The sequence below is a fragment of the Drosophila bipectinata genome, chromosome 2R (genome assembly GCF_030179905.1).
Source record: "Drosophila bipectinata strain 14024-0381.07 chromosome 2R, DbipHiC1v2, whole genome shotgun sequence".
NCBI lineage: Eukaryota > Metazoa > Arthropoda > Insecta > Diptera > Drosophilidae > Drosophila > Drosophila bipectinata.
The window spans coordinates 2,474,497-2,492,386 of record NC_091737.1 but is presented as its reverse complement, the minus strand read 5'-3'; the positions used below and the strand labels follow the sequence as shown (position 1 = coordinate 2,492,386).

The window sequence follows — 17,890 nt, the reverse complement described above, 5'->3', positions numbered from 1 at the left end:
AAGAGGTGTCTGAAATCTTAATTAACAGTCATATTGACTGATACAAGGTGCCCCAGCGTTAGTTTTTGATGTTACGGCTGCTCGCGATCCCCCACAGCCATACGTCCAGATTGGCTTTAGGACTGAAATGTACAGTAGTTATAGTGCAGACACAGTGTCGATTGTGAGTTTATGATCCAGTGGAGGCTGCTAGCTTTTAGTTGTAAACGGAACTTTTTGCATTTTAGGTAGTTACGCCAGGATAGTCGTCTCTTGAGGTGGACGTAACGGAACGTTACTGTATTAGCTTGAGGGATCTGCATACTTTTTAGTGAAATAGGAGGGCATGTTTATCTATTAAAAGTAAACGTAACATGTTTACAATTCTGTTCGTTTATTTTAACGCGCCAGTCGGACAGCCACCTTTCCACTACTATGAGATGATTAGCGAGTTGGTTTATTGCTTGGGTTGGGCGTCTGAAACGACTAAGCATAACGGTATCGTCAGCGACCATTGACGTTGTTAGTTGCTCGTTCGTAGGAATATCCGCAGTATACAGAACATATAAACAAGGGCTGAGCGCGCTACCTTGTCGAACTCCAGCTTTTATGATGTAGTCGCTCAAAGATGCTGCGTTGCATCCCACTTTTAATTCCCTGTTGTAGAGGTACGACTCAATTAGCTTGTGGGTGTATGTTGGCAAATGCGTTTTATTGTAATATTGCATGCTTCCAGATGTAGTATGTATGTGTCTACATCCTTCCCTTGAGGAGTAAAGATTTTACCACCCGCAACGTCTAATTTTTCAGGGCGCTCGTAGTATGGTCGATGCCTAATTCCATATTAAGAGTTTGATGTGGACCCTCACGTACTTATTGTATTTCAATTTATTTTTGGCGACGTCAGGCTGAAGGGGTGTTCGGTTATTTCTGAACACTTTAACACATTATACACCAAATCTTCTATAGTTTGCCTCCGCAGTTTCCAAATTTCTTCACGGAACTGCCGTCTTTGTTTGTAGTGCAGTGACCGGAGTTTTCGGCGTCCCCGCATACTACACAGACTCCCCGAAGTGTGCAGTATGTCCTGGTGTGTCCATACTCTTCATCAGTGATTCTCCGATACAAAAGATATTGCAGCTTGTAGATTGGGTGGACTTCGTTCTTCTTCAGCGACCTGCTTTCTGGCTCGACCTTGAAGACGGGTTTTGGCTTTTTATCTTTATTAAGAATGCTTTTGTTTCATTAAGGGCGGTTTTTATTTCCACGACGGTGAAATCGGGTTCGATTCCCTTTACTACCACATGTAGGCCCTTACTGCTTTTCAGCACTGACCAGATATTTGTAGAGGTCTTCAGTCTTTGTTTGCACCTTTGTTTCCTGGATGTTCCCTTTGATAAGCGTGACAACATGAAAATTGTTTTCCGTTCCCGATCAACGCATTATTTGGTTGATCAGGGTTCGAGCTTTTGTTTCCGGTATAGATTGGAGGGGGCTTGGGTTTTTTGCGGTGTCTTGCGCTGGTTGTTTTTCCTCAACCACCGCCAGTAGGGAAAATCTGTTGCTACTGGATCTGCCTGGTTCGATTTCGTCGATTTTCTGGATGCAGTTAGTTTTGTTTAATTGCATGTCAGTTTATTGTGCGGGCTAATCCTGCGCTTAATTTGAATTTACAGGGTGACAATAAATAACCCGGACAAACTTTGAAGCAATCTATTATAAATGTGTTATGATGCAGCCCTTAAATAAATGCATTTATCAATAGCTTGTACTTTTCTGAAAAAAGTAAATTTACATTTTTGTGATTCCCATCAATTTTATATTTGTTTCGGGATGTCTAACAATCGTTGTGCAATTTTAAAACTGTTTCAACAAGGAAATAGCCAATGCGACGTTGTTCGTTTGCTTGGCATACCAAAACAAACGGTCTCTGACGCTATCCGGGGACTTAACGAGCTTGGCCATGAAGTCGACCGTCCCAGACGAGGCAGACCATGCACCGCTAACACTTTTAGAGTTCGCCAGATCGTGAAAAAGCGGATCACTCGCAATTGCAGAGTCTCGTCAGAAAAATAGCCCGTGAAATTGCAGTGAATCGAGAAAGTGTTTGGTCGATTGCAAAAAATGAACTTAATCTCAAGCACTACAAGCTACAAAAAGTGCATCTTTTTACGGATGACAATAAGCGCGTGAGACTCCAAAGATGCAGTCAGCTAAAGCGTCGGGCCGCAGGTCAAAAATGGGAGCGTATTTTCTTCACGGACGAGAAGATTTTCACCATCCAACAGGCGCACAATCACCAAAATGACAGAAGCTGGTCGGTTGAAGCTACAGGTACCTCTGCAATAATCGAGCGCCGTCAATGTGAGCAGTCTTTAATGGTTTGGGGAGGAATATGCGCCACCGGTAAAACACCCCTTGTTTTCATCGATCATTTCATTGCTTTCATCGGTCAAAATCAATCAGGAAGTGTACCGCCGGGACATTTTGGAAACTGTTGTGCTTCCTTGGATCCAGCAGCACTTCGGTGATGCGGAGTGGACGTTTCAACAGGATTCAACGTCACCCCATAGAGCCAAATTGACTCAGGACTGGTGCAAAGCCAATTTTTCGGACTTTATCACATCCAGTGTATGGGTGCCAGATCTTAATTCGATGAAATACAGAGTGTGGTCTATTTTGGAGTCCAGGGCATGTGCTTAACGCCACATAAGTTTGGAGGCGCTGAAGCAATCATTGCTCCGAGAATGGGATCGATTATCGGAAGAAGACCTGCTGCCCACTGCGCTAAATTTTCAGAAACGTTTAGGGCTCTGCATCGCAGCCCAAGGAAGCCACTTTAAATCCGGCTGAATATAAGTAAACACAATACCTATTTAATAGTTGTGTATCTGCATTTTTTTTCAAATACAGTTCCTTAAAAGGTTATGATCAAAAATGTTTGTCCGGGTTATTTATTGTCACCTTGTAGTTTTTGTTTTTATTCTCGATTTTGTCGTTGGCGGCGCGCTGTTTTACTTTGAATTAGGGATCGCTGAGCTTGCTGGAATTGTAGCACTGCCATTGGAGGGGGGTTTAATATTGCGAACTGCATGACGAGGGAGTTGGAGTGAGCAGAACGGGTTAGCAAGCCCTTTGGCTTTTAGCGGTCAGTAGACCCAAGTTTCTCTTGAATGCCGATTTTTTCCATTTCGGTATCGCGGATGGAAAAGTAAGAGTATAAGCCTTTTCCTTGGTTTGCCGAGCAGCAGAACGGGTGAGCAACACCGTGCCCTTTGGCTTTTAGCGGTCAGTAGACCCAAGTTTCTCTTGAATGCCGATTTTTTCCATTTCGGTATCGCGGGTGGAAAAGTAAGAGTATAAGCCTTTTCGTTGGTTGGCCGAGCTTCTACGTTCGCTCTTTTGATCGCACTTATTAATGTAAAACAGGGGTGCCCAGGCTCCGCATACGGCAGAGAAAACTCCCAATCACCAATACATTTTTTTGCAATTTTTGCATGTCGGTGCACTGAAAAATAAAATTATAGTAACATTCACAAGGGGCTTAAAATAAATATAATTTTAATAAACAAGAAAGGAAAGATACCTTCGGTCCTGATCAAGAATATATATTCCTGAAAGGATCGGAGATGTCTCCTTCATTGCGTTGCACACCTTTGACCCAACATTATAATATCCTCTGCAAGGGTAAAAAATACATTTTATTATAGCAAATATTCGGATTAGCACGGTTGTGGAGAATAGGGAAACGCCCTTTGCTTATGGTGGTGGCCACACGTATATGACTTGCATTTCTCATATGAAAGCAATCCCAACAACAACGAAAAATCGAGAGCAATGGAAGTTGGCTGATTTAAAACAAATACCTATCAGTTTTAGTTTTAATACATCACTACTGTTATTATGCTTGTCTATTGCTTTTATTAGTTTTGTGGTTTGCGTCTGCGTTTGGTTAACTGCGATTCTTTATCAATTTCTTTTCGTTTTCCCTGAGTTAGTGCAAAACACGTCCGCTCAGTTCGGTAGTTCGAATATCAATGAATATATTTTTTGGTATATTCGAATATCCAAAAAAGTTAATCAATATTGCGAAATCATTAGATAAGTGTTATTTTTGAGAGATAAAAACATTTAGGTGATGGCCGTTGTGCCGCTCAGCTGAATTTAAGAGCGCATCCGCGCTTGCCCCTCTGTGCACTCTCTCTCGCTCATCGGCCGTCGTCGTTCGTCCGTTTAGTTTTCTAAGTTAAGCAGTTTTAAGCAGCAAACACAGCTGAATGCGCGATAACCAAACGACGCCCCCGACTTCTTTCATTCTTTCTGGATCTTTTTGCGGATCTCCTATCTCCTACATCCTACATCTCCTAGGATATCCTTCAACATTTTGGTCCTTCGAGCCGGATAATTCTTGGATATTTTTTACCAGCAGTTTTCGGCATTGTCAAAAATGCCAAAAGATAAGTATGCATTGTACATTTTTCCATCTCCGCCGGTCTTCAGCAGTGGTCCGAACAATTTCGGATGAAATTTCGGTCACACTGCTGAAAGATTTGTTTTTTCCTTCCGTGTCAAATCCAAGTCCGAGTTTACCGACACAACGGCAGTTTAAGATTTTCTACTCTTCTTCGTCTTCAAATTCTACAAATTCTTCCATCCGTCTCCGTTTTGTGTGCTTCGCCATGTTCCTCGCCGTTTTTGGCCTATCCGTTATCCATTCGTTTGCCAACGGTCGAGGCATATGTGCATCCATATACATACATACACACAGGTTTTGTGCAATTAATCCGAAAAAAATTCGCAAGTAAACAGTGAAATTGTGTGGTGGCAAAAAGAAGCCATAATTAATATTGGCCAGCCGGTGTGAATTAGTTCCGGAAATTTCCAAATTCACCGAACACTCCGCCGCTGTCGTAATATTTGTTTTTTTTCTTCCCCAATTTTTTACACCAGATATCTTTACTTTTTCCCCAGTTATACAGTCCACTCATCAACGCTCCACTGTGCCAACATATGCCCCACATGCTCTTACATATACTTGCACTTGCATGCATCCGTACTTGCATGAATGCATGTCCATATATTTCCATATCTTTTCTGCCTCCAATTTCAGGAAATATATAACCCATGAAGTTTAAAAAAATTAAATTCTCTTAAAACCAACAATTATTAACCGCCATTTTACTACGATTCCGTGATTGTGACGCTTAAATTCTAAACCTAGCCGCCGCAGTAGCCGTGTTGTGTTTTTTTTTGTGATTTTTTTTTTTTCCTTTGGGGTGAACCACGTATACGGTGCCACGTATAAAAAAAAATCAATTATAAATTTATATATTTATAATTATAACTATTATTTATTTATTTTTGTTAAATCCAAGACAAAGTCTAGTCCACCTTTCCGGCACCGAAACAATTAAGTTTGAAAATAATTAAGAATTCAATATCTACGTACGAGCCACATTTATATAAATCAGAGGTCGGCACGGCCCTATCCCGAGGGCATAGGAAATTTCTCTGCCCGAGCTCTGCCACACACACACAGTGTAAATGTGTGAAACGTAATGCTCCCACCCTACTTTCTGCTATTCGGAACTAACACTAATGCGTTAAAATCATATCAATGTATTGGGGTGCCGACCACTGATATATACACATATCATCATCAATTTTTTTTCCAAACGAGCTCGAATTTTCCGGTACTTGTCCATTTTCCGTGTTTGCCTCCGCATCAGGCAACATCCGCCTACAATCTCAACAACCTCGTCTCCTTTTGGGTTTTTATGGTTCCTGAAGTTTTTTTCACATTCAAATTGTGCCGCACACGACATTCCTTTTGACATCTCACCGTTCTCATCACATTAGTGTGACCGGCCACCGTTTCATACAAGGCACCTATTGCGCAAGTCAGTCCTGACCAGCGAATTGGATTCTGAGAATGCCACGGGAGACGACAAAAAGCCGCGTCCGATCCCAACCATTCGTTTGGACAGATCTCAATACGCATCTCCACGGACGCCTCTTTTGAAGCATAAGGCAACCAAGTGCCATTCCAAGGACAAAGAGGGACGAATCCGTCAATACGATTCCCGGTCCTTCACAGAGGCAGACTCGCTCCGTTGCAAAAATGGCTCCAAGTGCGGTCGAAGTGGCGCTGAAAAAGTTCATCGCCACAACAGATCGAATTAGAAACGGAAATAGGCTCCCAATACAAGTGCGAAGTCCATCGGGACCCAATTCGGGCACTGTGGGAGAAGGTGGAGAAGAGCTTTGAGAGCTGCTACGATTTTCTAGCCGTGTCCGACGACAATGCAGCCACTTCGACAGCGCTAGATTCGAAGTGCAGCTACTGTTATTCGGTCTATTCGAGGTGTATTGCCAAGCTTCGGGAGAAAATTGCCTCCCAATCCACTCAGGTTCCGTCAATGTCCACACGCCCGCGTCTACAGACTGCCGGTTACCTCCAGTGGATATTGAGGTCTTTGCGGGTGATTATCTTCGGTGGCCCACCTTCAGAGACTTGATTACGGCCATTTACATCCAAAACTCGCGGCTCACCCCGGTAGTGAAGTTGTACCACTTGCTGTCCAAAACAAGTGGTGACGCACACGCCATTGTTTCTTAGGCTACGCTTACCCATGAGGGGTTTGTCGCAGAGTGGCAAAGCCTCACAGACCGCTTTGAGAACCGGCGGCTATTTATCAATAGCGAGTTGAAGTTCCTTTTCAACAACCAGGCTATCCATCAATGTTGAGGCTTGAGACTGTCTCCTGGTATTTATGATTTCCTCAAAGCTCCCCAAATTTACACTTTCTATGTGGAAGCAATCCGTACATAATAAGGCTGAAATTCCAACATGGAAGGAATTAGATAACTTCCTGACAGAACGCTATCGCACTCTGGAGGCCATCGACGACGTCAGGCCTAGTGGCTCCGGGAAATTTCCGCCAAGGTTGGGCCTTCCACTGCCCCTGCTTGGAGGCTCAATTCATACGAGACTCAAGTGGTTCCGGGCCCCAAGGATTGCGATCTCTGTTCGAGGGAGAACCACCCCATTCGCCTATGTCCGCGTTTCCTATAAATGGACGTAAATGGGCTATAAATGAATGTAAATTTTTAAACTGTTTCGCCCGAGGGTACCAGGGTTTCGTTTCCGGGTCAGGAGCCGTCCTACTGGGCACGGCCCTTATCAACGTGTGCCATTTGGGGTGCAGCTTTCAGGCACGACCACTGATAGACTCAGGGTCCGAAGCGACTTTCATAACGGAACGACTGTTCAACCTCGTCTAGCTTCCCTTCAAGACAATTCAAGCCCAAGTTTCCGGCCTTAATCAGACCATTTCCGCGCAGTCTACTAAATTGTGACATTTCTCCATTCGGTCGCCATCTAGACCCGGGCTGCAATTAGAGACTGCGGCTTACATTCTTCCGCAGTTGGCAGGAAATCTGCCATCATATCCGATTCCGCGAGATCGTCAAAAGGGGATGCCCGAAATTTCCCTGGCAGACCCCAACTTCTTTGAGTTGCTCTCAAGTCGATGTGTTAATAGGAGCTGACATTCTTCCGTCCATTCTCCTCGATAATTCCAAGGCAAACATCTGCTGGTCGCTTCGCTTCTGCGGGTCAGGAGACCATTTTTGGATGGGTGCTGACAGGCCCATTATCTCCAGCCAACCCCCGCAGCGGGTCCATTTTTTTCACACGAGTGGCCCGCAGGCTCGGTGACTCACTGGATCAGCTCCTTACCAAATTCTGGCTGGTGGAAGATGTGCCCACACAGATCAGTTCGGAATCGTATTCAGTTTGCGAGCACAATTTTGTCCAGTTGACAAGAAGACACGAGTGTGGCAAGTACGTTGTGACGCTCCTCTTACGCGACCCCGAGCAAAAGGGTACCGAGCGGCTTCACGGTCCTTTGCTCTTGCTCAGTTCCTGCGTAATGAGCAGCGCCTGAAGAGGGATCCACCCCTTAAGGCCCGCTATGACTCGGTATTCCAGAAATACATCGACTTAGGCCACATGACCGTGGTCTCTCCCGGTAGCAGTGCCGCTACCTACTATCTTCCACGTCATGCCGTCTTCAAGCCCGAAAGCACGATCACCAAGGTGCGGGTGGTCTTCAATGTTTCGAGCCCGTCCGCGAACGGGACCAGTCTGAACGATATTCTTTACGCGGGCCCGGTCTTACAATCCGACCTGACGATTCAAATCCTAAAGTGGCGATACCTTAGGTTTGTCTTCAATGCCGACAACGAGAAGATATATCGGCAATTTTGGGTAGACCCCAAGCATACTCCGCTCCAACGTATTTTGTTTCGCAATCCCGATGGGGATATCCGCGACTACAAGTTAAAAACGGCCACCTTCGGTGTCAATCGTGCCCCGTTCTTAGCGATCCGTGACAAGCAAGCAGCCAAATTATCCGGCATTTTATGTACGTTGATGAAGTTCTCGCGGGGGCAAACTCCGAAAATTGAAAATTGAGCCAGAATTGACTTCTGGCTGGTCTTTCACAAAGCTTCAAATTGTTCTATCCAGCAGGTTGGCTCGCTTCTTTCATTGTTCGGGCGGAAATGTTCATGCAGGACATTTGGCTTCTGGATATAGGGTGGGACGACGCCCTCCTTCAAGATTTCTGTCAGCGATGGGTCTACTTCCTGAAGAATTACTCGGTGCTCGATCAGATTTGTGTTCCTCGGTGGGTCGCGTCCCGATCACACCAAAAGGGTGAGCACCACGGGTTCTGCGACGCTTCACAAATGGCGTACGGCGCAGCAATTTATGTTCTTGTCGAGGTTGGGTCTACGGTAAAAGTGAACCTGCTGATTGCAAAGACTCGAGTGGCCCCAGTTAAAACGGTGTCGCTCCTTCGGCTAGAGCTGTGCGGTGCCTTGTTGTTGTCTGAGATGGCCACCGCCGTTCTGCCAAAGATGCCAGTGGCCGCGGCTTCCCTATACTGTCGCGTGGCTGCAGAAGCCAGCGTCTCAGTGGACAACGTTCGTGGCCAACCGGGTGACCAAGATCACCCAGTTCACCGATGTGCAGAATTGGGAACATGTCCGCTCGGAGCAGAACCCTGCGGATCTCGCTAGCCGGGGCGTAGCTCTCCAAGATCTTGCGGGTAACCAGTTGTGGTGGCACGGTCCTGACTGGCTGCAAAGGCCTCGCAGCGATTGTCCCACTCAAGGCAATGATGCCCCCGTGACTGAACTCGAGAAGCGAGCAGTCAAGGTCCATGTCGCGAAGGCGCCCCCCGAAGATTTTCTTGAACGTTCGATCTCCGTTTGAAGAGCACCTGACAGCTAATGAGGTCACGTCGGCTGAACGTCTTCTAGTTTTCGTCACTCAGCGCAGACACTTCGTTTCTGAGATGGGCTGCTTAAGCGAAAAGCGCCCAGTATCAGCATCCAGTCCGATTCAAAATCTGAACCTCTTCGTGGATTCGCAAGGCTCTCATAAGGCCTTCGGCCGGGTCACGTCCTCTGAACTTCTTCAATAGGACGAACTGCACCTTATAATCTTTCCGTACTACTGCCATCTATCTCGACTCCTTGTTCAATTTACGCATCGCATCAGGCTGCACGGTGGCAATCAGCTGATGATCCGTCTGATCCGGGCCAAATTCTGGATTCCAAGGGTGAAGAATTTGGTCAAGTCTTTCGTCTATTCTTGTAAATTATGTTTCATCCACAAGAAGAAGTTGCAGACAAAACTCATGGGAGAGCTACCTAAGGAACGGACGTCCTTCTCGCGCCCATTCACGTACACCGGTGTGGATTAAGCCGGTCCTTTCGAGATAAAAAATCTACTGGGCGGGCCTATCCCATCACAAAGGGTTATGTGTTGGTGTTTGTGTGCTTCTTCACTAAGGCCATCCATTTAGGGCCTACGTTGGACCTTACGACCGCGAAATTTCCGATCTGACCACTCTCGGCTGCAGAGTGCTTCAGAGAGCCTAAATTCTTTTCACGCTATTACAGTGGTCTGCATTCCGTCAAAAAATAAGTCAAAAATGAGAGTTACTTGCACAGCAAAAAAATGTGAATTTGGTGGAACCATCACGGGTGACTCATACCTGTCTTGTTGGCTCTGCAATAACTGCTCACATATTAAATGTGCTGGAGGAGGACACAATGGACGGATATGACATGGTTTTGCATCGCTTGTAGAGAAATTGAGTCAGAGATGCGGACTTTTATGAAACAGACGAAAAATGGTTTCCTAGATGTCCGCAAGCAGTTCTCGGCCCTTAATGAGGAATTCCTCGCTCTTGAAACTCAATTCCTTGGGCTAAAGTCGTTAAGCGAATCCCCCAGACGAAAAATTCCGAACAACAACCTGCTGACTGCTAAATTACTGAATACCCCTACATCTAATGCTGTACAAGTCGTTGAATTTTCAACACCAAACATTTTACCGTCGCCTACTTGTCTACCTACTTATGCTGTTCCAGTACCAAGGGACTTGATGAGCCTTCCTTCAGGGCACTCTAATATTTATCCCTTACAAGAAGCGATCAGCGTACCAAGTACAAATCTCGAGCCACCTCTCATCCTGAAGCCTTCCTCGTTGGACAATCTACCCTCTGATGTCTCCAAGGCCTCTGGTTGGTGTGGCGCCTGAAGTTAGATCTTCTGGACTTACGCTGAGGGCGGTTGCTCCTCGTAAGGCCATTTTTGTCTCTCGGCTTATGCCGAATGCTACTGTTGATGATGTCAGGAGTCACCTGTTAAACCATCTTAAGGTAGCTCCTAATGAAATCGCTGTTTTTAAGTTTAACTTTAAGCAAAAGCGTTCTATTTCTTCTTTTAAAATAGTTCTACCTGATTCTTACCTTGAAAAAGCACTTGATCCTGTAGCTTGGCCTGAGCACAGTATCATTCATGAATTCCTAGCTAAAGATGCTCAGAATCCTAGCCCTGCAGAAACTGCTTCAAAAAACTGAATAACATAGTATTTTCCTGCGGCTATCAAAACGTTCGAAGTTTTCTGGGTAAGCTGAACCAATTTTTTAAAAAGAGTGCTTCTTTTGATTTTGATGCTATCGTGCTTACTAAAACTTGGCTTAACTCCTCTGTCTCTGATTATGAAATTCTTGTTTCCAAATTCATAGTGTTTCGATTGGATCGTCCAACTTTTGCAGGTGGTGTCCTCATTGCTGTTACTAATGAGTACTTTTCTGAAATTATTCCTTTCACGAACGAGTTCGGAATTGAGTTCATTGCGGTGAAAATTTTAACTGGCTCGTATCATATCTTCCTGACCTGTTCCTACATTCCTCCCATGGCTGAAGATATTGTGTACTTTCACCATCTTGATGCCATTAGGTCTGTTTTTTCGTTGGACAAGGACCGTGGACATGATTTCGTTGGACATGATTAAATCCTAATCATGGGAGATTTCAACCTTCCCATAATTTCCTGGATCCCGTCTGAGGTAGACAATTCCTTGCTTTCCAGTTGTCATAACGACTTTATCGATGGCTTAACCGATCTTGCCCTGCTCCAAATTAATCCAATTCATAACCCTCATGGCAGCTTTCTGGACCTTATTTTTTCCAATGTGTCATCCTCTGTGACAGTCATTCGGTCCCCGCCGCTATCGCTTCCTGAAGACTTTCACCACCCTACACTTTTAGCATCGGTGTTAATTGATGTGCCTCACAATTATGCTTGCTTTAATGCTAAACCTCGTTTCAAATGCTTCAGAAAGACTGATTTTATGGCCCTTCGGAATCATTTAGCTGAAATCGATTGGAATGTTCTTTCATCTATAAACACAATTGAAGCAGCTACGGATTCGTTTTACGAAATAATTCATAACGCCTTGAACAAATTTGTTCCGGAAGTCCCATCATCATTGTCTACAAAACCACCTTGGTATAATAAACACCTTTCTCGTCTTAAGAACAGGAAATCCAGAGCTTACAAAAAGTTTCTTAAGTCAGGATCGATGTGCCACCAGTCAAACTTTCTTTATGTTCGCAACCAGTTTATTATTCTCAACGATCAACTTTATAAGCAGTATATCAGGAATTGTAAGGTAAACTTTCGTAATGATTCTTCTACTCTTTTGTCAATATGAAACGTAAATCAAATCTTCTCCCAAGAGATGGAACGAATCTTTTATTATTCCGCTTCATAAGAAAGGCTCTAAAGCACTTATTGAGAACTACCGGGGGATTGCTAAGCTATCTGCGATTCCCAAACTGCTTGAGAAACTGGTTATTTTCCAACTGCAACATTTTTGTAAAAGCATTATTTCTACTTCACAGCATGGTTTTGTCAAGCATCGCTCTACCACAACTAACCTTCTTGAATTCACTTCGTTTATCCACAGAGGTTTTCTGAACCGCATGCAAACTGATGAAGTATACACTGACTTTAGTAAAGCGTTTGACTCTGTGAACCACCATCCCCTCCTTCATAAGCTGTGTCTAATGGGGTTTTCTCCACATATAGTACAGTGGTTGACCTCTTATCTATCGAACCGCACGTAGCGTGTTTTTTTTAAAAACAGTTCATAGATTATAAACGTTTCATCTGGTGTCCCACAAGGTAGTCATTTAGGACCTCTTCTGTTGGTTCTTTATGTCAACGATTTACCTAGTGTTGTAAACTATGCTACTACATTTATGTATGCTGATGATGTCAAGTTATTTATTTCTTTCTCAGACCATTTCCTTCATAGACACCTGCAACTAGACCTTAACGAAGTCTTCTTGTGGTGCTCAAACAATCTCCTTTTGCTTAACTGCTCTAAGTGTAAGGTTATGACGTTCAATCGCAGTGTTCATCGTTTCGTACTCTATTGGGAATAACGTCTTAGATCGTGTTTTCCTAATTAACGATCTTGGAGTAATTTTCGACAATAAGTTGTCCTTCAACGACCACATATCACTAACAGTTAATAAAGCGTGCTAGCTTTTATCAAACGTTGGTCTAAAGAATTTGCTGATCCTTTCGCAACTAAAACTCTATACGTATCGTTGGTTCGTCCTATCTTGGAATACTGTTCTAGCGTTTGGAGTCCGCAACACTTTGTTCACCAAAGGAGGATTGAATCTGTCCAAAAGCAGTTTCTGCTATTTGCGTTAAAAAGCTTAAACTAGGATACTGCCACTTCCCTCCCGTCGTACAATTGCCGGTTAAACCTACCTCCTTTAAACGAGCGCCGTACTTGTGCTGGGGTTATGCTACTTCATGTGCTTATTCTTGGACAGGTTGACTCACAAGTACTTCTTGAAAAATTAATGTTTTCTGTGCCTAATAGAGTAACTAGATCCTTCCGACCCCGATTGGTTACCGATTTCTAGGTCTAATTTTGCGGAACACGATCCATTTCGCGTTATTTGTAAAAATTATAACTCATTGTCCCATTTATTATCCCCTGAACTATCCCTAGATGTAATTAAATCCAAAATTATGGAATATCTTTTAACTTAATTTATCCTTACTTTTAGTTATAATAATATAGAAATAACAGATCATTGTTAATACAACCCCTCTCGCGGGGAGCAACCGCCCTCAGCATAAGCCCAGAAGATTTAACTTCAGGCGCCACGCAAGTCAGAGGCCTTTGAGACAGTACAGCAGGAGCACCATGTAGGTTTTCCAACGATGGAGACTTCAAGATCCTCGCTCCGTGCAAGGGATCTATATGAGTCTGCTCTGGGAGGCTCAAGATGTTTTTTAGTACTAAAAAGTCGATATAAGGCTACCGGTATATCGACTTGTAGTACATAAAAGGTAAAGGTTCGCAATAAATTGACAGTCAGCAGTTGATTGTTAGGAATTTTTCTTCTTGGAGATTCGCTTAAAAACTTTAGATCACGAAATGGGTGTTCAAGGGCGGGGAATTGCTCATTAAGGGTCGAGAATTGCTTGCGAACATCCCGAGAACACCTTGCCAACATAAGGAGCCTGCTCCTTTAAAGTCCGCATCTCCGAATTCTTAAAAGTCCGTCCGAATCAATATCTCTCCGCGTATCGCTTATCCCTTCATTGTGTTCACTTCCAGCACATTTAATATGCGAGCAGTTATTGAAAAGGCAGCAAGACAGCTTTGAGTAACCCGTGATGGATTTTTGTCTGTGTAAATTCGACTTTCTATTGATGCACTTCTAACCACAATATTCCCTCTGTAGCTCTCAGTAGCAGTACTCTCAGTAAAACAAACTTCATTATAAGGGGCTAAGCCCAGAGAGTATTGCCCGGAGAGAAATTTTCTTTAAGAATATAGTTAAAGCTCAATGAAATTCAAATAACGTTTTAAGTCAAATATATTTTGACGTTTATAATTTAACTTATAGCGAAGAATGAAAAACTTTAATTTTTAGATAAAGTAAATAGGCTATCTTCGAGAGCGATCATAGAAACACGTTAGGATACGGCAAAATGCCTTTGCTTTAAGGGCCCTAAAAATTTTAAGGCCTTTTCACTCCTCAGAATATTATTGCGGCTCTTCGCCGTCACGAGGTCTAACGCCGCCTTCACCTCCCTCAGGTGCACGTGCCTCCTCCCGACCCTGTGTTGCGCACTCAGCATTTCATTTCGGGATCCATCGCTTTCCATTGTTCGGCACTTATAACCGCACACGCTGCCTTGGCTTTGCGGAGGTTCCACCGTAGCTCGTTGACTACCTCTAGGTCATTCTGGTCTGACGAGACCGCCGGTGTAAGACCGCGGCCTTCTCCTTTTGACCCTTTAACTCGCTGAGGTGCGCTCCATTCTTCTTTTTTGTGCTGGTGTGCCGTAAAAAGGCGACACGAAATTCACCACAGTTTTGGGACCGGCGCACAGTGGCCGATTTGGGTAATTTTGCGTCAGATGTGGAACATCATTAAAAATAATGATAATTTTAAAAAATTTGAAATTTTTTGGAATGCTAGCCCAAATATTTATATAAAAATGCTCTGTTCGTATCTACGTCATTTATAGACTTGAAAAGTTCTGAACCGTTTAAGCCCAAATTTTTACCCAACATGCGTTGGGGTTCCAGCTCGGTTATTGTCTACTTTTGATGTTGATAGCTTAACTGCGTTTGCGAATATATCAATTTTTTTCGCGTTTCCCCGTGCCTTTACTTTTCTATTTAGGCAGACAGCTAAGAAGAAAATGTCAAATGAAAATGTCAAAATGTCAGAAACGAAGTCATGCCACCCAAGAAGTCGAATTTTGGTCGTCTTACTCGCAATACAGAAGCAAAAAGACGTAACATTTCGAATAGGACTGACGAAGAGCGGGCCTCCATTCGAGAGACTGAGCGGCTGAGAGCCATGCGGATGCACAACGCGGAGACAGCAGAAACGCGAGCAGCTAGGCTTGAGCGAACACGATTGAGAGTTAGGCAGTCGCGTTCTGCAGCAATCGATTTGATTTTGTCTCAAAATAATGAACGCGACAGGGCAAGGGTAGCTGAAGCGCGTTTACAGCTTGCAACAGATCGAAACCTGCAATACAATCGACGGAAAGCTGCCAGTCAATGAGACGTCGAAAAAAATAGCGTTGCCCATAAATTTCTGTAATTTAGTTACATCGAAGGAAGGACTTATCCAAAAAGTGTTCCCCGATATCAGAATAAATTATAGAAATAACGATTGGCACGAGTGGACGATCGATTCTCGCTGCCAAGAACAAAGATGTCTACCAGCTCAATCATGTAATCCAATCCAGCATAGAAACTGACGAAATTACATATAAGTCGATAGACACGGTTGTGGAGGCAGAGGAAGCAGTTAATTACCCTACGGAGTTTCTAAACTCACTTGATCTGCCTGGAATGCCACCGCACATATTGAAATTAAAAATAGGTGTGCCGATTATCATGCTCCGGAATATGAATCAGCCGAAACTCTGCAACGGTACGCGACTCGCAGTCAAGACAGTTTAAAAGGTGAAGATGTCCTCATTCCTAGGATTCCTATGTTCCCGACTGATACACCGTTCTAGTTCAAGAGATTGCAGTTTCCCATTCGTTTGGCGTTCGCAATGACCATAAATAAAGCTCAAGGTCAATCTCTGGAGTTTTGTGGTTTGGATTTGGATGCAGATTGTTTTTCACACGGACAATTACATGTTGCGTGTTCCCGTGTCGGAAAACCAAATAATCTTTATATTTACGCGGAGAATGGAGAAACAAAGAATATTGTATACCCAAAAGTATTACAGAATAAAATTTATTTGAAAATTATTCTTTTTTGTTTGACTTATTTCTTATGCGTCCAACCACAATATGTCACAGCGAAACGTGACAGGTTACTGCTAGTAAGAAATAAAATTTAGTAATTTTAATTAGGTAAAATTTTTATTTTTTATTCTTTTTAATTTAATTTTTTTTTTTTTTTTATTTTTTAGGATGCACTTTTAAAAAATGAACTAGTTTTAATTATCCCTTTAGTTTTAATAATTTGAATCTAAATTTTTTTTGAGTCAGAATCCGAATTTTCTTTTTGAGCAATGTAGTCCAGAAGATTTTGGCCTTCAATCTCAAAGGAAACTGCCTTGCTGAAGCTATTGTCCGAACTTTTGGAAAATATTGCAATTAGTGGATCTGACGATACTAGCAATAAATACAAAAGATCCTCCATTGTGTTTTGGCGAGAGTTTTTACGCGTATGGCTCAAGCGAAAATTTCTTAAATCTTTGTTTTGGGCTTCTATGGCTTCTTCTGACATCATTCCGATCGGAAGTGGTACATTTTCTATAATATCCGCCCCGTGAATCTATAATATAATATCTATAAAATCTATAATATCCGTACCATGCTCATCTAAAAGAACCAAATGTTCGGTTAACCAACCTGAGTTCTTCCTCTCGAACGCTCCTTACATCTATTCCATTTTTTCCATCTTTTAAAAAGTTTTGGAAAAATTTTTAATGGTTATTTTATAGATGTCAAGTTCATCTCGGAACATTAGTATTTATAAACTATATCGCTAAAAATGTATCAAACACTGCAGAACTCTTCTTTGTGGCGTCTGCTTCCCCATACCATACTGCAACAACTGCTTGTTTACAGGCCGACATGATTGCTGATAATACCGCTAAATTTAACAGGGACTCGCACCTGAACATGGATAATTTATATACTAGACGAACCATTGTTTACCACGAATATAGGCTTTTTGCGTCCCAAGGCGACCTTCACAAAGATTTCCTCTACAGAAGTTGAAATTCGTTATAAAAAAGGGTACTACAAACATTGCTGGTTTTAAACATAAATTATGAATGCAACATTTCTCACAGGTCACAAAACATTTATTTTCGTTTACTACATACCTTGAACTTTAAGAAAATGCTAAAATTGATTTCAAACAGACAAAATCCAAAAAAGTGTCGCAAATATAGAAAGACATCGATCAAGCCAAATTCAACACCTAAAATTTTATAGTACCATATGTTAGCTTTGAGAGCTTACAGCTGATCCAGTTGATCAAGTTTATAGGTTTTGGTATTTTTTTAACGATATTAAATTATTTGACTATTGGTAAGAAACAAAATTTTAATAAATTTTAACAGTTACAAACTTACTTAATCTGACGCTAGAATAGCCAAATCGGCCACTGTGCGGCGCTAGCCTCATCGCGATCCATCGGCCGCTTTGGATAAATGGTGTTCCATTGCCTTCTTATAACATTAAAGCCTCCTTCAGTCATAGTAATGCTAGGCTTTACTTCGTAGGGCTAGGGTTGGCGTGAGTTAACGCCCCTCCTTTCGGATCCTTTTACAATTGTGGCTTCCAACCTTTTTTGCACCTTTTGAAGATACTCAAATGACCACTTCTTCCAAAACGCATGCTTCAGTCTTGAAACCAGTTCCCATCTTTTTAGTAGCGATTTTTCTCACTGGGTGGTGGTGGCATTAGGATGAGCCGTCAATGCACATTGGGCGAAAAAGCCGTTTTTTTTTTGGCATA

General features: G+C 43.0%; 1 protein-coding gene across 2 annotated transcripts in view; it reads left to right on the top strand.

Annotated features, from left to right (window-relative positions):
* Positions 1 to 17,890, top strand: part of Gprk1 (G protein-coupled receptor kinase 1) — a 140,120-nt gene that overhangs the window by 112,059 nt on the left and 10,171 nt on the right. The window lies entirely within an intron of this gene.